This window comes from Danio rerio, chromosome 17, assembly GCF_052040795.2.
Source record: "Danio rerio strain M-AB ecotype USA chromosome 17, GRCz13ab, whole genome shotgun sequence".
Lineage (NCBI taxonomy): Eukaryota > Metazoa > Chordata > Actinopteri > Cypriniformes > Danionidae > Danio > Danio rerio.
In genome coordinates this window covers 15,752,501-15,776,799 of record NC_141037.1, presented here as the reverse complement: position 1 = coordinate 15,776,799, position 24,299 = coordinate 15,752,501, and the positions used below count along the sequence as shown (strand labels likewise).

Here is a 24,299-nt window from a genome sequence, read left to right as displayed (position 1 = left end):
AATGGATAAAAGACTTTCAGTGGTTTCAAGTCCGCTACTAAAATAACTAAAGCCATTCTCTGTAAAGTCTGTGGGACGGGGTTTGCAGGTAACAGCGTTTGCCACTGAATCTACAGATTTTAAGCGCGAGAGACGCTGTATAATGCTTCATTTAGTCCTCATGATGCTGTCAGCTATGCAAGCGGCAGCTATATGTAACATTTAACACAGCTCAAGAAAAGGCTGTTATTGCTATTAAGATGACATGCAAATGATAAGTTATATATCAATATAAATGTGGGGCGGGGCGATGGATCGCGATGCCGGCTCAGCATCGTGAAGTTTGTCGGCCATCGTCTATCGGCACAGCCCTAGTAGAAATGTATTATCCTCCCTCCCTGTTTAATTTGATCTAATCCGAGTCCTGAAACACACCCCCTCTCATGCTTCATTTCTTATTCTGACGGAGCAAGCAATTCTTTTGTGAATGAATCTCCGCTATCAATGACTCTTTCACTTAGCCGACAATAATACAAGTTTCTAGCACTGCAGCAACTTATCATATTTCATTTACACTGTTCGCTTATTTTATTAAACAAAACTAGCATAAGCCTAGAATTTAGTGTGAGTTGGTGCTACTTTTCCTTATGGTGAATGCAACTGACTGTATTATCATTATCAATAACTTTACTTGTTTTGCACAAAAAGTTCATAACATAAAAACGAAATCTTACCTATGAAAAGTTCTGCCTTTTTGCTTTGTTTTCTTTGTTTGCTTGTTACTACACATGTACATCGTGCTAAAGTCCAGCATCTTCACATTGGCACACTGTCTTGTCTAGTGCAGTTCAATGACTTTTGTTCTGGGAGCCAACAAATGTAGCAGCGCTACTGACGCATACTCAGGGTCCCTGTGTGAAATTCCAACACAATCTCACGGCAATTCGTAACTTTTTCATTTAGTGGCTAATTCGTACAAATTCGTACGATCTAATTCGTACATTTTAGTACGATCTGCGTATCCCCCAATGACGGTTGGGTTTAGGGGTGGAGTTAGGTGCCACGCCTCCTTTTTAAAATCTTACATTTTCTTACGACTGAACTTAGCCACTAAACTGCCAAAACGTAAAATACTTACGTTTTCTCGTGAGATCAGGCTGGATATTCAGTGTAAATATCTATGCTGTGTTAGAGCTGCACAGTTTTGAAAAAAATGACTTATTGTGTTATCGAGTATAATCTTACCAGATGAGTTATATTGCTCGATTTGCAGTGGGGCACATCTGCACAACATTTAACAAACCAATCACATTCATTGATAAATTCAGTAAAGGAAAGTTCGACATGAAAAAAAAAAAACTTTATGATTTTCTGGGAGTGTAGCAGTATTTAGGTGCACAACCTGAATATTTAAATGAAAAATGACACTTTATAATTTCCATTGTGTATATACACTTACTGGCCACTTTATTAGGTACATCTCACTAGTAGCGGGTTGCACCCCTTTTTGCCTTCAGAACTGTCTCAATCTTTCTTGGCATAGATTCAACAAGGTCCTGGAAATATTCTTCAGTGACTTTGGTCCATATTGATCCTAACCCTTAATCAGGTAGGCTGTGGCGTTGACACGATGCTCAATTAGTACTAATGGGCCCAAAGTGTGCCAAGAAAATATCCCCATTTAGCACCAACAACCATGCTACGTTCAAAGTATAATCCCCTTTCTTCCCCATTCTGATGCTCTGTTATCATCTTGACCATGTCTACATGCCTAAATCCATTGAGTTGCTGCCATGTGGTTGGCAGATTAGAAAATTTTGTTAACAAGCAGTTGGACGGATGTACCTAATAAAGTGGCCAATGAGTGTAAACTGTGCATAAATGCAACTAATCTTTATTAAAATTGCTAAATTGTCAATTTCTTGTTCATGAATGCTTTAAATTGGCTTAAAATGCTTACACATTCACAGGGCTTAAAAATGAACACATTTTTTGGTAACATTATGGTTAAATGACTCTGTAAATACTGTGTTTTTATCTGTGGCTCCTAGTAAACTATATCCCGATTTGACATTGCAGATCCAGTGATATGACTTTTGCAGATGCACACAGTGCGATATCGAAGCTGAAATGATATATTCTGCAGCCCTACTGTATATATGCAATCATTTTTTTGTAATTATATCTGTTTAAGTAACTTTTGTTATTAAAAAGCTTCAGCAATTAATCACAACAAGAAATCCTGATGCTTCATAAGCCTCGAGTGTGTATTTGTGTGTGTCTCTGCCTGAGGGATTGTATGCACCGAATAAAGGATGGTGTTTTGGGAGGCCTATCCTCTCTCTGTCCAGTCTACTGGAACAAAAGCCCAGTGTAGCTGCTTAAATTTGCCATTCTCTCCTGGATGAAGCTCAGACAATGCTGTGATCTCATGTTATTCATATTGCGCTCTTGCTTTGGCACCTCAGAGCTCAAACAAGCATTGCACCTCTAACCACCCAGAGACAGAGGCTCTCAGCTGGAGCTGGGACACAAAAACCATTCAGACGATCCGTCATTTATACAGGTTCATCCAGTATCAAGCGCTGCCGCAGCCCGGGTTGCCTTGTTGCAACATATGAATGACGCAAGAGCCCTAGTCACATTCCATAATACAAGACACTGCAGGTGAATAAAGCAAAACAATAGTTATCACCATACTTGCACAGTTGATTGATTTCCTTAAAGGTCCCATGAAATTAAAATAAAGTTTTTTTTTTTTTTTTAGATTTTAGTATCAGTATTGTTAATTTTTAGGATATCAACGAACTAGTGTGCTCCAAAACAGTAACACAATTTGCCTTTAGGAGATATAAAACCAATATAAACATGTAAAGCTTGTAGTTTGTCATCTCCGCCTAAATAGATCAATTTTATTCATGTCATTTCATACCTTCAGTTTCTCATCAAATCTTGACCAATCAAATGCTTTCTAATTTCTGACATGCCCCAACCCCCCCCCCCCTCTTTAAGATGCTTCTCATTTGATGCGCTTGAGCTCAAGCACTCTCATTGGCTGAGCTGTGAGAAACTAAATGCTATTGGCTGTTTTTATAAAGGGGAGGGGCTACACTGTCTCGCCCTCTTTTCATGTTTTGTTTGAGATTTTGTCAAACATCAAATAAAAATGCAAATTTCAATGCACTTTACGGAACATTTTAAGAATTGCAAAAGTGTTTTTGTATTATGTAAGTTTATCATAGTTAAAAGTACGTTGGTCAAGCACATTTCAGAATTTTTCATTGTCAGTTTTAGCAAGTTGAAATGGTCAATTTGGAATTTCTACAACCAGCACAGAGGCCCAGGAATGGGCGAGAGACTGGATTGACCTCCCCAGATTCAAAATGCTCAAATATGCTAATAATGTCATGTTTACTTAAATCTACATTAATTTGCTTGCATTTCTGGCACAAAAATCTAAATATTGGATAGTCAGAATAAAAGTCTTGTTTCTTTTGCACATTACACATTAGGGTCAAAGGCTATTACAGAGTGGATTTTGGGAATCTGTTTTATCACTCTATAATTTAGCAAATACAAAGATAATTTATTTTCACAATTTTTTTGTGGAATAAAAAGAGCACATAAACACATAAACAAATCAACAGCGTTTAAGAACAGCGTTTTTTTGTGTGTGTGTGTATTGTTCCAGTCTTTGTGTATCTGTGTTTGCACTTACTGAACAGCAATTAAGAGTGGTGAACTGATGACCTTCATGGCCAATCACCGTCATTTCTGTTGAGCACAATGGCCAATCAGCAGTGTTTAAGAACATGCTTAACAGCGCTCAAATGTAAGTGGGAGATGGACGATTTTAAAATTTCACTAACGAACTTGATACTTTTGAGAAGCCTATAAGAAAGGAGTTATGAAAACTGCAAATAAAAAAAAAAAATAAAAAAAAAAAACTTATTTCAATAAAAAAAATGTATGCTCGCTTGAAGTGGATTTGGGTGTGAAAAAGTAGTGTTAATGTGAGTAATGGGAGATGGAAACAGATTTGCCAAATAAATTCCCGAAGTAGCGAACTCTACCTGCGTCACATTTCAGAGGCTGCATCCTCCGAAGGATCCATTTGAAGTGTGCTTGCGTCATCACGGTGCACCGAAGGCTGTCTCATTTTAAAAAAATTTGAAGGCTCCTTTAAAAGCAGCCTCAAAATATGTCCTTCGTTTCAGATAATGAAGGACACAACCGGTGGATTCTTCACGGCCTCGAACGGCCCAAGATTCATTGCGCAGATAACGGCAAGACATTTTTAATAGAAAACTCCAGTTTAAATGTATTAATTAAGTTAATTTACTTGGATATCTAAACACATGTTATAAAAACAAAAAGAGTATGACGTGTCTTACTAAAAAGGGATTTTTATAGACCGTTTACATGTTTATGTGTACATGTATGGATCAAAGGAAATATATTTCCAGCTTCTGTATTACCTTGTTTTGCCTTCAGATCGCTTAAAATAAGTTTTTAAATCACTTTGAAAGAAAGTCATTACAAATTTTATCAGCGCTTATTAACAGCAGCTGTTACAGTTGCCTGATGATGAGATCCATCCTTTGTTGGCTAGATTGTCTCATTTCAAAACGCTCAGTTCAGCCTGTGTGGACTTCGAATAACTCACCTTTAAAGTCTGCATCCTTTGGAGGATGCAACCTCTGAAATGAGACAGCTACTGATTAGTCACATAACTTCATTATGCTTGCCTTGTTTACTGTTGGTTGTTAGATTGCCAATACTACAGTCAGTCGCGCTAACAACTTATGAAAACGCAGCTAATCTACATTTATTTTGTATTTTTTACGATCTTTGACAAGATTTGCTTCATGTTAGGATGGAAACCTGGCTATTGATAGCATGCTATAACAGCACCATTTAAGTGTAAATGGAATGTTTGGTTTATATTTAGACTGAAAAAAGAACACTTGATAAAAGGTCAAAATCTCAAAACTGACATAGATGATTTTTTTGTGAGCGCACACAGTGTCTCGCCATAATAGAGATCAATAGAGTGCCACTGACTCCGTTAAAACTATTCTACTTGGATGGTGTACTACTGTTTGACTTCTCTTTAGGAAGGTTTCTTGCTGTATAAGTATAACCAGATCCAGCATGTAGACTTTGAGCGTGACGCTGGATGGAGAGTTGCCAGTTTAGATAAACAAAACCTAAAGGCATTTCCAAATGAGGTAAAAACTGCAAGGGTCTATCTAATGTTTACACAGATCAGGTGTGGAACATGCTGTTTGTGTTTTCAAGGCTTGTAACACAGAATCTCATATTCTTTCTTGTAACCCAAGGCTTGGAAATATTCAGAGTATTTTGACTTTGTGATTAGTATCCTAAATAGATTTTTAAAGTTGCTGTTGTTGCAAATGATGTGATAATCTCCTTATGAGGAAAACAATTATTAAGTATTTTACAAATGAATTTATTTTATGAATGTTTGAACTTCTGTGAGAGCACACTATAAAAATATCTGTTAATTAACAGTTTCCGTAGTGTTTTTCATTTATTTACGGTTGTGAATTGCATTATGGGATGTTGATCTCGGCTCTGTTTGCTTTTGATGGTGGAAATTCAACTTCACAGTTTAACAAATGGACTTTTATTGAGATTTGAGTAGTTTGAAATAAAATAACCTATAAGAAATAATATACATACAAAAATAAATCTGTTAAATAGCCGAAAATGCACTGGCAGTTTATTGCATGGCTTTTTAAGGAAACATACAACATAAACCCAGACAATATATGTGTAAAGTTAATAAAAGTCAATTTTCAAAGTTTTTTTAAATTGTTTTTTTATTACTTTATTTAGAGAAGTTTTCATGAAAAAAAATAAGTGAACATCATGTATATATATTAACAAAATGATGTCAGTGTTCTTACCTGATACCAACTAGAACATGCACCAAAACACTATCAAGCAATAGAGCATTTATGCAGCACCATCAAAAAAATCTCAGCCAGACTAATGGAATAAGAAACAAAATAAAATCATGTAAAAAATATAACCGAAAAAAAAATTACAGAGTCATTATTAGAATATACATCTAAGAAAGGGGCCCCGTATTACATAATACATCTTCCAATTGCCGAATCTAGAGAAACGTAATCTTTCCAGCTTGAGGGTAGAAACCATTTCAGCTAACCATTTAAAAAAACTTAGAGGTGTCATGGATTTTCACTCCATCAGAATCTCTCTCTTGGCCAGCACCATGCCAAACATAAGGGAGAGTTGTGGATGTTTAGGCCAAATTAGAGCCTGGTCTGATCATCCAAACAATGCTACTTCCACATCAGTTTTAGGGTGCTTTCATACTTGGTTCAATTGCCTGGACCGAACCAAAGTTTGATTTTCCCTCTTGCCACCTTCTCGGCTGGTTTGTGTTCACACAGTCTTTTTTCCTTCTGAAAACCGGGATGCTTGTGTCATCAAGCTGCTGTTTTTTCTACAGCTGTAGGTGGCGGCCATGAAAGCAAAGCACCAAAATTGATACGTCCCCATATCTTGGTCAGTCTGCTTGTACTGAATCTTTTAGTTTTGTTATCACCAAAACACCAAAATATAGAGAGCCACTTGCTGCATCTATCTGCCGCAAAAAATATTAAAAACATTCAGAACATCGTACAATGTCTGCAGAAGTCGTTTTTGGTGGAGACGAGCAGATATTATCACTGTTCGCACTGGTGCAATCCCACTTGTCACCAAGGAAGGTGAAAAAGACATAAACACACAAATGAACGTTATGAAAACTGAAGTATGTTGTACAGTTGGTGGTTCATTCATACCAGAAGTGAACCGGACAAACCGTACCCCAAACCACCTCTTTCAGGTGGACTCGGGTACGATTCATGGGTGAGTTCAGAAGACAGCGTTCACACTAGCTATACCTTCCGTACCTTGACATCAAACGAACTTGGGTGCGGACCAAAAGTGCTAGTGTAAAAGCACCCTAAGATACCTTTCCAAAGTTCAGATACTTCTGGACAGGAACAGAATATATGACCATAGGTCCCGACTGCACCTTTGCATCTAAGGTGATACAGCTTATTAAGTTCGGCTTTAGTATTGTGTAATCCATGCATCACTTTAAATTGTATAAGCTGTAGTCTTACATTTATAGAGCAAGAGTGAATACGACTTAATCCCTCCTCCCTAGTAGAGGACGAGATGTCAGTTCCTAATTCTCTCTCCCAAGAATCTTTAAGGTGCGCAGTGGAAGACATTTTATGGGTTAAAACTTGTTGGAATAAAAGATAAAGGTCCCATAATGCAATTCAAAAGCATAAATAAAAAGGGAAATATAAAAACATACATCACAAACTCTAGGAAACTGCCAATTTAAGGATATTTTTTTTTACAGTGCAGCTGAAATTTCTCTTATTTTTTAAAATGAATTTTGTAGTATAATCCTTTTTCTTAGAATGAAAAATGACCCATTATGCTTTGCGTGTAACGAGGATGCTTCTATCTTCCTTTATGCGTACAAGTCACATTTGGACAGCTTTGAAACAATAGTTTTAATCTATTTTACTTGCTTTTAACATCTTTAAACTAATACTATTGTTGATCAGCGCCACCTGCTGGACTGATTATTTAAAAATACGATCTAATAGGTATGAAAAACAACATCTGCAAATCATTTAGGCTTGCCATCAGACAGACGGTGCCATTTAAATGAAGCCTCGTCATCCCAAAAGTGATCATTTTCTCTTTTTATACATTTATAAACACCAAAATGTTTGACACACACACACACACACACACACACACACACACACACACACACGCACGCGTACTGTCCCACTAACACATTCATTGAAAGAGTGGCACAAAGTGAAATGACAAAAAAACACATACCGTGGTAAATACTACACAATAAAAATGAACTAAATAAAACATAAACGGCTCGTGATTTAAATCAACATGCAAATCAGACAGAATGTCAGTAACATACTTTTTATTTTTTGGAAATTGCATGACTTATCATTACATACCTGTTGGGTTTCATCACAGTAATATGGTTTGCTGTATAATGCAGTGGTTATTGCGTGTGTGTGTGGGCACTGAAGAGCTGCTGAGTACAGTATAGCTGACACGTCACGAACACTGACGCTGTATTTCAGCATCTGATCTAATGGCAGACACTGAATTAGGAGAACGTTTTTCTTTGTGCTTGAACTGCATCTGACAGAAGTATATTGGCTTTAACACGTGTCTTTCAGAATCAAAGTTGTGGATCACACTCCGTAGGCTACTCAAAATGGTATTGTCAACTAGGGCTGTGCGATTTGAGGAAAATATCTAATTGCGATTTTTATTTATTATTATTATTATTTTGACAGACATTGCAATTTGATCTTTGATTTAATTCAAGTTTTAAGATGATTTGAATCTAATTCAAGCTTCAGCTCAATAATCTGTAAGCCATGTCAACAATTCTGTGACAGATCACACTATTTCCTTGATGTAGGGTGTTGTGGGAAGTCGTAAATAACACATGAACGTCTTGACACAAGATTCAATCGTTTCTTCTCGTGTGAAGTGGCATAGTTCATGACAGCTGATACCATGTCTGCGACGCCTCACGACTCTACGCAGAAAGTGAAGTATGTGTAATTTTATAAAGCATAGCGGACTGGTTTTGAAGATATTATTCGTTATTTTTGTTTACATAAATACTTTATATATTCTATATTGCAGCCTTTTACGATTTAACTAATTGCAACATTTCAAATTTCGTTTCGATTTCAATTAATCGCACAGCCCTATTGCCAACCATTTTCGGATCAAGATTTACTAGTTGTTAACACTGTAAATGGAAGTTCTAAGCATCCTACCAGAAGTTTACAGGAACCCTCCATGGAGCAACGAAAAAAAAGGTCTATAGCAGCCAAAATTATATTTTTATTTTATTTTTATTTTTATTTATTTTATTTTTATTTATTTTTATTTTATAATTTTTAAAAAATAATTAATTTTTTTATTTATTATTTATTTATTTATTTATTTATTCATTTATTTATATATCATTTATTCATTTTAATTGTTTATTTATTGATTGATTTATTTATATATTTATTTATTTAATTATTTATTTATTATTTATTGATTCATTTATTTATCATTTATTTATTAATTAATTTATTTTATTATTCATTCATTTTAATTGTTTATTTATTTATTTATTATTCATTCATTTATTTATTCATTCATTCATTCATTTATTTATCTATTAATTTATTAATTTATTTAATACATTTAAATGTAAATTTTGTTTGTTGTGGGAGATAATTGCTTTTTTTTGTCAGCTTTTTGCATTTAATTTTATTTTTAGATCATTTTTCTCCATCTTGAAAACCCCTGTCCTCAGTGAGACACAGGGAAGGCGTGACAGCTATCCTACATGGAGTTTGTTTAAACTGATGACTACACCATATGGAGAAAGTGGCGTCCAGCAGCCATTGTCCTTTTGAATACACATCAGAGGCTTGAGTCATTTACCTCAAACAGCAGACACATCCCAGCCTTGAACTCCACTTGCACCAGGAAGACAAAACCGACAATTAATACACATGGGGATTGAAACAAAGACGTTTTGGACTTCATTGTTCATTCAAGAGCTGAGGGCGCTGTAGCTAACTTTGCCAGCGTTAACTAAACATTTCAGTGGGCCATGAAATGTGTGCAAATGTGGGTTTAGCTTAAGTGGAAATGCAAGACCGCCGAGGCTGAAAATGCAATCAAGTCTGAAGGTTTCTAATTGGCTCTGGGTCGACGCCGACACATGCGGTAGGGTGTTTCCACACAGTAGCCACTATGATTTTTTTGGGAGGTGTATTTTATTACCCTTTTTGTTACCAGGGTGAACCAGCGGGTTTGGCAGCGACTAGAGGCCCTTCAGGCGCACATTAGAGCAATAATAGAGGAGAAAACTGACTACATTTGTCCTGCAGCGTGGAAGAAAGGCCGCAGAGCTCTCGGCTACATCCCCTAGACTACGGACAAAAGCAAGACTGTTTGCACCACCAGAAGTATTTTTATGCCAAAAAAAGAGTGAACTATTTATTCACTTTCTGCTGTATTTAATGAGGCCGATAATGGTTGCGGTAGGGTTTGGGAATGCCGGGTCATGTCTCTGACTTAATTATTTCCATGTTGGCTACCACTAGCTGTCAGACTTGATGGTTAAATAACGCTTGTCAACACTGGCTGTCATACGCGGCTATATGTTTAAGTCCAAATAAATCACAGGCTGTTTCTCAAGGGCGGAGGTGCAGGGTTGTCACACCTTGTATTCAGACACACCTGTAAGGGAGAAAAAAGCTTTCGTCATGGACCAAAAACATTGATTGTGTGTTGTTAATGAAACGTAGGAGCGTTTAATATTGTCTGTGGTTATATTGTAATTGTTGTTTTAGCAGTGTGTGAGTTGACTGTATTGAGTATGTCACTCACTTTGGCACAAACAAAATGCGGCTTGATTATACAAGTAATTACTGTATTCATAGGAGATGATAGTGCCTGCGTTGTTATAGTTAAAGGGATTGTTCATCCGAAAAATTTAATTTTTCCAAAAAACTTGTTCCAAAGTTGTTGTTTTGTTCTTTTGTGAACATAAAGGACAATATTTTGAAGACAGTTGAAAACCTGTAACAATTTACTTCCATAGCGTTTGTTTTTCCTACTAAGTAAATTTTTACAGGTTGAGCTTCAAAATACACACACAAAAAAAAAGCCCTGTAAAAAAACTGACATTTTCTGCCAGCAGGGGCGCCAGAAAATTACCGTAAAAAAACAGAAAAAAATGTTAGAATAAAAAAATTTAGATAATCTGTAAAAAAAAAAACTACTTTCTTGTTCCATAATTACAAGTTATTACAGCCATTTTACTACTGCAATTTATTACTGCAATTATACGGGTTATTACTGTAATTATACAGATTAATTAATGTGATTACAAGGATAATTCATGTAACTATGCACAAAATCTCTAAATATTCCATATAATTTTCCTCTTTTAACAATTACAACTGTAAGAAATAAACTTTTAAAGAGTGATTGAAAAAAAACTTAGGGATAAATAATTGCTGTTGTCATAAAACACTGTAAATGTACAGTAACCTGTAAACTATAATATAGTTTAGCAAATATTTTAAGGATGTGTAGATTAAACTCCAAAACCATTTTTGTGAAAAAATACGAAACTGTTCTTTCTTTCTTTCTTTCTATCTTTCTTTCTATTTCTTTCTTTATTTTTCTTTCTTTCTTTCGTCTTTCTTTCTTTTTCTTTCTTTCTTTTCCTTTCTTTATATTTCTTTCTTTATTTTTTTTCTTTCTTTCTTTATTTTTTTTCTTTCTTTCTTTCTTTCTTTCTTTCGTTCTTTCTTTCTTTCGTTCTTTCTTTCGTTCTTTCTTTCTTTCTTTCTTTCTTTTCTGTCTTTCTTTTTCTTTCTTTCTTTTCCTTTCTTTATATTTCTTTCTTTATTTTTCTTTCTTTCTTTATTTTTTTTCTTTCTTTCTTTCTTTCTTTCTTTCTTTCTTTTTCTTTCTTTATATTTCTTTCTTTCTTTTTCTTTCTTTCTTTCTTTTCTTTCTTTCTTTTTCTTTCTTTCTTTCTTTCTTTCTTTCTTTCTTTCTTTCTTTCTTTCTTTCTTTCTTTCTTTCTTTCTTTCTTTCTTTTCTTTCTTTATTTTTCTTTCTTTCTTAACAAATAACACATTTGGTCATCATTTAACAACAAAAACAAGGTTAGTGTCCTGTGAAGATGCCTGCACAACAAAGTTGAGGATCAAAAAGCAGTTTATTAACAGAATCATCTTACAATTAAAGGTTGAAACAGGAACAAAACAGGTGCATACAGATAATCCCAAGCATAAAGGCGACAACCAAAATAACAAAGCAAAGGGTCAAACACAGCAAGGCAAGGGAAACCGCGACTTAATTCTCAATTAACAGTTTAAGACTCAGCAACGATGTGTCTGTGTGTGTGCTGAATTTATAGTCCTTGAAATCAGTCCATAATGTTCTGACTGTGTGTGTAATCAGTTAGAATTAGGAACCTGGGTGTGCAAGGTGCATGCTGGGAGTTGTAGTTTGTTAAAGAAACGTAAGTGTAGTTTTCCAGCGATCCGCAGCTGCTAGATCACTGGTGTTTTCATTAAATCAATTAAATTATTTTAGAAACTGTTTGAATCGGATGTACATCACGAAGGGGGAAAAGGGACAATCATAACTTTCGTTTTATGCTAACTTTAATACAGAGATTTGCTGCCACCTACTGACTGTTTGTATCAGTTTTATTAATCAATGACAGGCTCAAGCCAGCCAAGACATCAACATAAAAGCATACTCTGTAAAAGTATAACTGGTAATTATTAATTATCATTATCAAGCCCCATCCCCCCCAAAAGTAAAACAAACAAGCAAAAACAGAGATATAATTTTGTCAATATTAAACACCCCAGAACTGATCTTTGACTAAAGGTCACGGTGGTTTGAGTTTCTGTGCATTGAGTTTGGATTGTATCAAATAAAGATGACAGGACTGAGCACAGCATTTCAAGATCTTTCTGGCAGAATTTTCACTTTGTCTGTTTGGAAACTGATTTTTGTTTGTTTCTATTTTGAGGAAACAGGATGTCCTTTCTTTTATGGCCAGAAACGAGCAGATTTTTTTTTGCTGTGTAATGAGTGGGTGTGTTGATATGACTCTTGTGTATATGAGGTGATTTCTGCTGTCTTTTCAAAAGCTTTTCCGTGTGTCTACTTCTGATTTATTAGAGCCAAACTTTTATCAATACAACTAGAAGATTCTTTTTTTGACCAAAGGGGATGATCCTATTTCTTCAAGTTGCTGCAATATTTTGAAAGGAGCACAGAGGTTTGATTTGGGATAATCAGGGTGAAGTTCAGTGGTGGGCGGTGGAAAAGCCCTTCGCAGACATTATGTTCATACTGTAAAGACTTTCCCCATAGGACTGTGTGTCTGCATGATGCACATCCTGTCATCAGGCACACCCGACTCTATACCTGATAGTCAAAGGGTGTGCGAGATCATCAGAGAGGATGTAAGGCTCCTCATTCTGCAAGCTGTTTTAGTCGAAATGTTCCAAGCAGTACTGCACATTTACTACTGAAAAATACATTAGAGAGCTGTACTAAGCAATTCTTACTAATAATAATTATCAGTTTTAGTGGAAACTGTCACATAGTATTACTCAACATAATAGCCTTTTTACTAGTGTGAATTAAGTTAGAGATCAATACAAAGCAATTCATACTGGTAATGATTATAGCAAGCAGTTTTAGTCTAAATTGCCACTTAGTATTACTCTTAGTATTACTAGTATTAGCTGCAGTTTTACTACATTGTAAACAATGCTGAGGTTCTATGCAACAGATTTGTGTTAAGACAACATGAAGGAATTAAATTTAAGTGGATTGAACATAAAACAGTTAAGTTGTGGCAAAAAATGTCAAGAATTCAGCTCATTTTAAATACATAGTTTGAACAAACAGCAAACATAATTTTTAGAGTGTAGTTCTGTCAAACGATTTATTGCATCCAAAATTAATTTTTGTATTGAAAATGTCACCTCATCTAATTTTCATCCACTTTTCCGGGGCCGGGTTGCGGGGGCAGCAATCTTAAGAGAGAACCCTAGACTTTCCCCTCTCCAGACACTTTCTCCAGCTCCTCCGGGGGGGTCCAGAGGCATTCCCAGGCCAGCCGAGAAACATAAGCTGCGTCCGAAACCACCTACTACTCAGTAGGTACAGCATTTAAATTTAAACGTACTACTCGGCCGTTCTATACAGTATGAATGTGAAAAGTATGAATGGAATTTGGATGTACTACATCTGCCATTTTGTCATGGTCATGTGACCTACCTGCGTCAGTTGTGTCACTTCACTCCCATTCATGAGTTCTCTCGCGGGGCATCATGGGATAGCGCAACATGCATGGGATGCGCACTTCAGTAGTAAGTCATCCGGGTACTTCTCGCATACTGATTTTCAAAATTCTAGGAATTCGGACATACTACTCAGCTCACATACTGATTTTAGCGTACTATACAGTATGGAAGTATGCGGTTTCAGATGCAGCCGTAGCCTCTACAGCGTGTCCTGGGTCTTCCCAGAGGCCTCCTCCTGGTAGGACATGCCTGGAAACCTATTGAGCTTAATGCTTAATAGTAAATCAATTCTTATTTCTTACAATAGAGTTGTAGAACTCTGTATTTCAACCAACTGGAGAGCTACACAAATTCATTTTGCCAGTCATAAGTCTCCATTAACTTGTTTTTAATTACAGAGCTCAGCAAGAAAAGTTTGTAAAAGTTTACATGCACATTTTTACTATTAGACAATTAGAGAGATTTTTAAATGAAATACATTTTTGTTAGTTAGTGCTCTAATTCGAAATCTCTAATGTAAGTCTTACTATAAATATTTGTATTAGAGAACTCTTTAATTGCCTTTTAGTAACAAGAAATATCTAATTTAAATTTTTACTAAGAATAATTACTTTATAGAGCTTTTAAATTGACAAACCTACTAGTTAGAATAAAGTAGAGTTCTTTAATTGAGTTTTTACTTGCAAAAATGCCATTGTTTAGTAACAGTTTTAGGCTAAAACAGCTTGCCATAGTTATTATAGTGAAGCTTAAATGTCACTTAATGTCATTGTTACTAGTACGAATTAATTTGTAGAGCCCTCTAAAGTAATTCTTACAAGTAAAAATGTAATTCTGATTAGTTTTATTGGAGCATTTTAGGCTAAAACAGCTTGCCGTATGGCTGTGTGTGAGTTTTCTCTAGACACACCTCACACTTGAATAATCAGATCGGGTTTTTATCGCAAGTGTGTTTTGTATCTAATCAAACGCTTTACATTTTGCACTGATTGAGGAACGAAAGTGAAGGCATAAAAAATGGTTTCCTCATGTTGCGGTGCGGGTGTTCAGATATGTTTGGGCATAATTAGAGGCTGGTGTTGGGATATAGATGGTAAACACTGGAACTCCCCTGTAGTATGATTTTGAAAGCAAGATGTAAGATTGACACTGTAAGCGCTCATCACTGATTGCAATATAGTCATGAGTGAGTTCAGGTCAGCAGTAGCCATATTTAGCTTTGTTTATTTATCATCACTAAACATAAATGCAGTAATACTTATATCTATTTCATATTACCACAACACGCTTTGATGCTGATAGGGAAAATAAAAGATATTTAATTGATTGATTAATTCAATTCAATTCAATTCAGCTTTATTTGTATAGCGCTTTTACAATGTAGATTGTGTCAAAGCAGCTTCACATAAATGGTCATCATAACTGGAACAGTGTAGTTCAGTTTTTTAGTAGTTCAGTTCAGTTCAGTTTAGCTCAGTTCAGTGTGATTTAATGATTACTGAGAGTTCAAACACTGAAGAGCCAATTCATCGATGCGTAGCTCTACAAATCCTGAACCATGCGAGCCAGTGGCGACAGCGGAGAGGGAAAAAAAACTTCACCTGATGGGAGTGAAGAAAAAAAACCTTGAGAGAACCAGACTCAGTTTGGCACGACCATTTTAATTTCTCCGCTTAATTAATTAAAATCATGTTGAGTTACAGTGTTTGGTAGTATTATTTTACTATTAAATAATCATTGTGGTCATTGATAATTTTTAATAGTTATTTAATTTAGATTTTTTTTGTCTTTATTTTAGTTAAACTTTTTTAGTTGCTTGGTTGTTTGCTTTATAATAATAATAATGCTAACAATAATAAATAAAATATATGTTATTAAATTAGGTTTCCATAAATTCTTTAGCTTTACTAAAATTTTCTGTTAAGCTATTATTATTGTTGTTTAGTTATTTATTTGTAGATTTGTTTGCAGTTAATATATATTTTAAGTAGCAATCCATTTAAATTTTTAATATTAGTTAACTGTAATACCTTTGGCTTGCAGATAAGCATGTGAACACCATTTATAAAACCTGTAAACTCCTAAACATCATGGAAGTTTATCAGATTCATTTTAAATTGTATAATTTTTTGGTAGACATGCAAATGAATGCCACACTGTAAAAAAATATCTGTAATTTTATGGTTTATTTCCGGCAGCTGGGGTGTTGAGAAAAAAAAAAAAGGAAAATAACGGCTGTTAAATTACAGAAATTTACCATTAAAATAATGAATATTAAATTACAGAAATTTACCAGAAATAAAAATGTAAAGAAATTTCTGTAATATCCGTTATTTTACGGTAAATTTCTGTAATTTAACAGCCATTATTTCACGTTTTTTTCCAACACCCCAGCTGCCGGAAATAAACTAAATTTACGGATTTTTTACAGTGCATTTTAGACTTGGATTTATTATTATCAACTTGTCAAATTTCAGTTTTAAACAAAATTGAACAATAATGTCACCATAAATTTGCATTCTAACACTTACCTGTTCTCTCTTGCATGCATTTGTATACTAAAGATTATCAACACCACCAAGTTACAATGTGCTATATGCCTATGTGTTGATTCTTGTGGACAGCTGACAGAAAGCAAAACCATTTGAGCCAAAACCATACTTTAAATTTTAAACTATAACACTATTGTTTTACTTATTTGCAAACATTGCTGTTTCCATCAAGAAATGCAAATCCGGTTGATGATTATTCAAGTATAACCAAAATATTGCTGTCAGATGTTCTATTAAAAACTGTTAATGTAAGCAGAATTTGCATAGACTCTGACCTCAGATAGCAGTTTTGATGTTGTTGTCCTTCTGATGCAGTGCAGTGAATGTATTTGTTCTCTCCACCAATGCAAAAGAACAAAGTTTTGGATCGATAATTGCTGTGGATAGACGCAGCACCATTAGCAGTGGCCACACTTCCTGGTGATGACCCTAACGTGACCTCGCTGACCTCTGATCAGCACTGAGGATGAAAGAGCCAGATGCACTTTAAACAGAGGAAACTCGAGCCGCTATTGGAAACCAAGGCTTTCATTATTACTTCCAAGTGGCATTCTAGGAAAATAATGGCATTTCATATGCAGAAATATAAGCTTTCCTGAATTATTATCCCCCTATATATATATTCCCCCCAATTTAATGGAACTACTATTTTTTTCAACACTTTTCTTTGTTTTTTCTCCAAAATATATTTATTGTGTTTTGTTTGAACTACAGAACCAAATACATTAAAACCGAAAAAAAAAAAAAAAAAACGTATACAATGTTAAAACATCAGGAATCCAACAAATGGTTAAAGTGGTGAAAATAAATATATAAATAAATACATATGATAAATACATTGATTCAAATAATAACGATACAGTCAAAGTAGATAAATAATACACTGTAAAACTCAATAAGTTAAGATAACTCAAACCATTTAAGAAAACCGATTGCAACAAACCATTTGAGTTAAACTAATCTATATGCGTACTGTTAACTGTTCATTTAAGTTGAAATAATGACGTATTTAATTAACTCATTACCTTCAACACTGAGTTCAAAACTCTTTTCAAATGAGTAGAATTAACTTTCAGTCAATTTTGAGTTAACTACACTCATTTCATTTGATAAAGTTAACTGTTGGGTTTTACAGTGTGACAAAGTTTAATGCGTAGTTTTGTACTTGCATTTCACAGCTTTCCAGTGTGTGCTGGTTAAACAAATTTGTTAATAGTTGTTGAAATCAAGAAACAAGTTTCATATATATTTTTATTGTTTTGTTGTATCTTATAATTGTTGTGCTGTTTCCGCTATTGTTAGTATTTTGCCTTGTAGCATTTTGAGTCTAAGAAAAGCGCAGTACAAATAAAATGTATTTATTATTATTATTATTATTATTATTATTATTAAGGGTTTGAAAGCTTGGTCACCCTTTATTTTGATGGTCCGTTTGTTGAATTGAAGTCCCATTGCATTTACATGCCAACTAATTTTTATTAGATCATAAGTAGACTGTTAGGTTGGGGTTAGGGTCAGTGTAAGTTGACATGTACTTGCAAAGTTTCTTGTATTCAGTTAAATGTCTGTTGAAGGAGCATATCAACAGATATTAAGCAGACAGTCTACCAATACTCAAATGGACCATCTAAATAAAGTGTTACTGATAGCTCAAAAAAAAATAAAAAAAATGTTGCATGGTCCACCTGGTTAAGAAAGTGTTAAAAGGGGGTCCATATTTTACAAAAATCTTGTAATTTTCCTTTGACTGTATGTCAGCTTCTCCAGAGTAAGATTGCTAGTCATTTCTTTAATCCACTGGCCACATGATGGCTTTTTATCCAATTTAAAGCAATAACATGCTTCACTTGAAGTAAACTAAAATCTAATAGTTTGCGTTTGCTTGTGTTCAGATCCATGTTTACAGGGTATATTTTCAACACTTTTCTAAACATAATAGTTTTAATAGCTATAATTTCTAATAACGGAGTTCTTTTGTCTTTGCCTTAACAGTACATAATATTTGACTAGATACTAGTATTCAAGGGAAATTTAGGCTTAAGTTGGGTAATTAGGCTAGTTAGAGTAATTAGGCAAGTCATTGTATAACGATGGTTTGTTCTGTAGACTATCTAAAAAAATATTGCTTAAGGGTGCTAATAATATTGACCCTAAAATTGGTTTAAAAAACAGATTTTATTCTAGCCTAAATAAAACAAATAAGACTTTTTCCAAAGGAAAATATATTATAGGAAAAACTCAAAAATTCCTTCCTCTGTTGAACATCATTTGTTTGAAAAAGAAACTTCACAAGAGGGCGAATCATTTTGACTTCAACTGAAGAGATCGAGTCAGGCAAGCAGACGCTGTGGACGTGTTTATGTGCGTGTCTGTGCTGATTGGTTGATAGGATCAGAGGAGTGGTGCTGATAACTGATGAACCAGTTTGTTGGTGTGATATGGGCTAATGCTGAATGATCAGTCTGTGCTGTTGAAATGTGTGATGGGATCAGATGTCTGAGGGGAAAGTTAAAGTCTTGAAATGAACCCTTATAGATGCAATCTCACTTGGCTTCTATGGTTGTCCATAATAGAAAGCCTGTTGACTGTTTTATTTTTTTTGACAGAAAGACACATTTTTTCTTTGAAAATCAACGAGATATGATGTTTATGCACACTTTAAAGAGCTTCACTCATTCTATGAAATATTAAATGAGTGTTTAGGCAATGTTTAAGATAATTTTGATGAATGTTAATGCTGACAAAATGTTAGGTACTGTAACATCATTGTGTAATTCAATGAAAGTTTAATAGTTTGTAAATTAATTCGAACCATAGTTTGGCCAGGGTGTGTGTGTTGCAGGACTTTTTAATGTTTCAGACCACAAGTGTCAAAGCCAGTTCCTGGAGGGCCGCAGTTCAGCACAGTTTAGTTTCAACCCTAATTAAAGTCTAATTAAGTCCTTTAGGCTTGTTTGAAACCTACAGTTAAGTGTGTTAAAGCAGGGCTGGAACTCAACTGTGCAGAGCTGCGGCCCTCATGGAACTGGCTTTGACACCTGGGGCTTACACCATGTCCGTACAACACTCTGTGGCACCCTGACATGCGATAAAAGGTATCTTTCTATGACAGTGATCACCTTAGGTACAGATTATGTGCTTTATTCAGTGTTAAATGCTCCCAATGTGATTTTAAATATTAATTTACATGACATTTATTGCCATACTGAAAGCAGCAGTTTACCTTTAGAGATGACCAGCCAGAACTGTGATTTAGTGCAAATCAGTCACACAGGGGCCTAATATTGTTGTATATGGAGATTAATAAGTATTTGTTAGATTAAAAGCCTTTAACACTTGTTTGGGAGTGCAGTGGCTGGTATTTAAATGTTTCTGTCATGTCGCGTCGCTTTTGGTGCAGACAGTCAAATGGCTTGTCTCTGGAATCTTGTCATGTAGCATGTTTTAGCACACTGTGTTAAACACCACAGACTCTTAAATAAAATCTACTTCATGAGGGGACCCCATACTAATTTTTAAATGTTTATAAATTTATAATTATTATTATAAAGATTGGTCTAGCTTTGTTGGTAAAATTTAAGTTTCTTTGTATTTATTTATTTTTTCACCACATGTTACAATGTATTGATTTATTAATTTATTGAATCATTTATTAACAATTTTTTATTATTTCTTTGAACTTTTTATTTCTTTAATAGTATAATTTTTTGTTTTACTTTTTACTAATATATTTGCATTCATTATTTTAAGATGTTTTAGAATTTTTAAGAAATGTAATTAATAAGTAAATTTGTTTTTTTCAGTCCGCTGTTGTGACCCCTGATAAAGAAGAAATAAGCCTAAAGAATATTTATTATTTAATTTATTTAGGTTTATTTACACTTTGCAGCTCTAATCTTATGTTGCGTTCACACCAGACGCGACACACGTGGATTAATTGTGCAAAATCAAGCATAAATAACTGTGTGACCATTTTGAGTTTACTCGCTACGTTCAAGTGTCAAATTCGCTTCATTTGCACTTCAAATACACTTTACAATAGACACAGATATGCGTCGTGAGAGGGGCTTCTGTCTGCCTGGTCACTTTAGCTTCGTTGTTAAATGGCTAACATGGCTTTCATTGAGATAATAACTATGTTTGTGTGCTTTAGGATGGCTGAAAAACAGCATATATTCGTTCGTGCCATGTCTGAACTAACTAGACCCTTTCAGAGGTGCACCCAGCTTTGTGAGTTCATCAACTCCTCCAGAATCTGAATCTAGATGATGGAGGCTTTTAGCGGTGCTTCAGACTGAGCTGTGCCCAGTTTGATGAACTGTTGTCCGGTGTCGGCAGGAGTATTTCCCCTCGGACAACAGCAACAGGCACTATACGTCAAAATCACTCTCCTACTAGAGAAAGCTCCTGATTGGTTAATGTGGTGTGAATGTCCCCTAAAGTTCAGATTTTACAACTCAAGCATTTCACACGAAACACTCAACTTGTGCCGATTCATTCTCGCAAATTGCACCATTTGCACCAATTGATTCCTTCAAAATGTGCTGCCGGATGTCCTTTCGCGTCTTTGCATTGATTTGACCTAAAAATCATTTGTCGCTTCATCTGCTTCTGGTGTGAATGCAGCATTAGGTTTTAAATTGCCTGGTCTTTTAGAATCAAATATACATTTTTGTGATGCTAAGAAGCAATTTAGTTGATTTTTAAAAGTGTATCAATTATATCACTTTCTTTTTTTTAATGGCCATCATCCTTTTTTTGTGTATTTTGTTATTCACAGGAAAGATCTGTGTGCATATTATGTTCATCTAAATGTCGCTTGCTCCCAGTAGCGTTTATAATTTAACCATAGTTTTTGCAAATTATTTTCCAAATAGTTTTTTTTTTTCCAAAAATGACTGAAAACTGGGTTCTTGATTTTTTTTGCCACAAATAACAACCAAAAAAAAAAAAAAGTAAATAATCGCAAACATTTCTGCCGTAAAGATGTTCTGTGACAGCTGTTGGGCTTTTTAATCGTCCTCTCCAGCTGCTTTTCTAAGCCAAAGGTTTGTAAACTGGAGTTAATAAACAGAAGGCCTGCAGAATTATGGCCATTTCAAATCACGTCTTACATAATCTGCTTTAACTTGTTTACTATGTTCACTGCACACTTCAACTAAAGGCACGCAGAGAGAAAGCTTGTAAAAAAACATCTTTGTTTGGAGGGATTAGTGCATTGTTCTCAGTGTAAACCAGTTGAATATGTTTATAGAGGGTTTAAACAGATTCAAAATTAGATGCTTTCCAAAGAAATGCATGATGCTTTACAAACTTTGATTTGAGGCAAAGAAGTATATTAAAATTAAAAACAAAAGGGAGAGAGGGAGAAAGGAGGGAGAGAACCACAATCCCATTAAGCATTGGAAAATGAATTGAGAAAGAAATCTAAAATGATTGATTTGAAGATGTTGTACACTCACAGAAATATTTCATCCAAAAATTAAGATTTATGTAATTTTATTACATGACAAATTCCCATTTATATTTTTTTCATAATTTTAACACAAATCTACCAAATAAACTTTATACTATTTATTTTCATAAGGATAATAAAACCTATTTATTTTAAATGCATAATCCTCAGATTTACGTAATTAGTTCATGTAAAGTTTAATTATTCTAAATTAATAATAAAAAGTGTATTTATTTAAAATACACAAAGTTTATTGTATAAATTGCATAATGATTAAGAGAACTAAATCGGGGTAACTAAAAAATATAAATAACATTTATTTGAATCATGTTTAATGTATGCTTATATACTAAACCAAATCAAACAATGCATCACATTGAATTAGACCAACTGGAAAATTCCAGATTTATTTATATTTATCTTTTATACAAAACTCTGGATTGAGCCAAGTTAACATCAGCCAACATTTAGGAAACCATCCATATGAACCCACTTACACAGCCACACTCGAACATCACATGACTGCTTGGACACCCAAAAAAATAAATAAATAAAAAATAAAACTGTACTCAGAGATCCATTTTCAGTTGCTAATTAACATATCATTATAGAACTAGGAAATCATTTTAACATATCTCTGGGTTGGAGCACTATGTGAAAAAAAATGGGTAGGGGCTGTATAAGTTATTATTTTTAGCCAAATCACTGGAGCAATTTCAGTTTCAGTGTCTGTACTTTCGGGGAAAGCTTGGTTGAGTCCAGGTCCATCAGGATTTTCTGGTACACCTCAAATGTACACTTCAGGCTTTTAGGGTAGTTCAAATTGAGCGCGTAGATCAGGCCATATAACATAACCCATGCATGAGTGACACTCTGCAGGTTGTGGAGAACCTCCACACCTTCCAGCACAACACGGACATCAGTGAAGCGTCCATCACCTTGACCATGATCCTCTGATTGTACTTTGTAGATGCCCATGGTCTTTCCTGCCATGTCTTCCTCTGCCTCTCTGGATTCAATGTCCTGGAATGTATAAACACACTTATAATATTACACACACACGCATACACACACACATACGTACATCTTTTCATTAAAGCAGACAGCATATAAGCATTCATGAGAATGGAATGGATGCAAGTTCAGGATAATGACCTTAAGACCTGATCACCCCCTAAAAGCCTGGAAAAATAAAAGTCACAAGGCTGTGGATAATAAGTTAACAACAACACAATGCATTTTTATCTCCAGTTGTGCAATTTCCTATTAATGTAACAACAACAATATAATATCTGAAAATTATACAAGTATTAGTCTTGTTCTCACTTGATTATGGGTCAACCCTTCACTTGGGGTGAGGTTTTCTATTTTAGAACGGAGGGATTTCCGGGGAGACTGCAGAGATTTTTCTTCCAATGAAGCCATTAACCTGCCACGAAAAAATGCAGTTAAAAAAAGTTAACTAAAAATGGAGACGCTTCTCATGAATGCTGTGCACCTTTCTGCCAATGTAACAATTTATAATCTGACAATCAAGTCAGATTATAGTAGAGCAGAGTGTAGTATGTCCATCAAGCCTGAAACTTAAAGGGATAGTTCACCCAAAAATAAAATTTTTACTCATCCTCGTGTTGTTCCAAATCCATATCAGCTCTGTTTATCTTCAGAACACAAATTAAGATATTTTGGATCTGATCCTCCCATAGACACCACTTAAAGTGCACATTCAAATTACACAAACCTACTAAAAACATAGTTAATGTAGTCCATGTGACATGGGTCACTCAATTTTAACATGATAAAGCAACAAGAATACTTTTTGGCTGAAAAAATTATAAAAATAAAGACTTTATGTTTGTGGACTTTAAATGTTTGTGCATTTTTAGTGATGTCTATGGGAGGATCAGAAAGCTCTCAGATTAAATCCAAAATATCTTAATTTGTGTTCCAAAGATGAATGGAGGTGATACGGGTTTGGAACAACACGAAGGTGAGTAATTGATGACAAACTTTTCATTTTTGGGTGAACTATCCCTTTAAGAGTTCCATCCTGATGAAGCGGTTTCTTTCAATGAAATTACTCTAATAAACCGCAGGTGCACCATGACGTCACTTACTGCTATAAAGCTCCTATCATTACATAAAACGATAGAGTTTACTCCACATCCATTAGCCCCAACAGTAAAAAGATCAATGCTTTTAATTGTACTGCTTTATTTACCTTTTGACATTGGGCTTTGGCTTCACTGACTGCCTCAGATCCTCCACTACCTTTTGAGAGAGAGAGAGAGAGAGAGAGAGAGAGCGGGCGAGACAAAGAAGAATAATTATCTCCTTGTTTTTCTG

The 24,299-nt window shown here is 34.7% G+C and overlaps 1 protein-coding gene and 1 non-coding gene across 10 annotated transcripts in view; one reads left to right on the top strand and one right to left on the bottom strand.

Moving 5' to 3' along the window:
- daam1a (dishevelled associated activator of morphogenesis 1a) overlaps positions 1–24,299 on the top strand; it is a 133,070-nt gene that overhangs the window by 9,985 nt on the left and 98,786 nt on the right. The gene's annotated exons all lie outside the window — the stretch shown is intronic.
- LOC560118 (uncharacterized) overlaps positions 22,335–24,299 on the bottom strand; it is a 3,542-nt gene continuing 1,577 nt past the window's right edge. For both annotated transcript variants that reach the window (XR_015513997.1, XR_015513999.1), the window contains 3 exons: positions 24,175–24,224; positions 23,280–23,382; positions 22,335–22,976 (listed from right to left, as the gene is read on the bottom strand). This is a non-coding gene — a transcript (uncharacterized LOC560118). The remainder of the gene's footprint in view (positions 22,977–23,279; positions 23,383–24,174; positions 24,225–24,299) is intronic.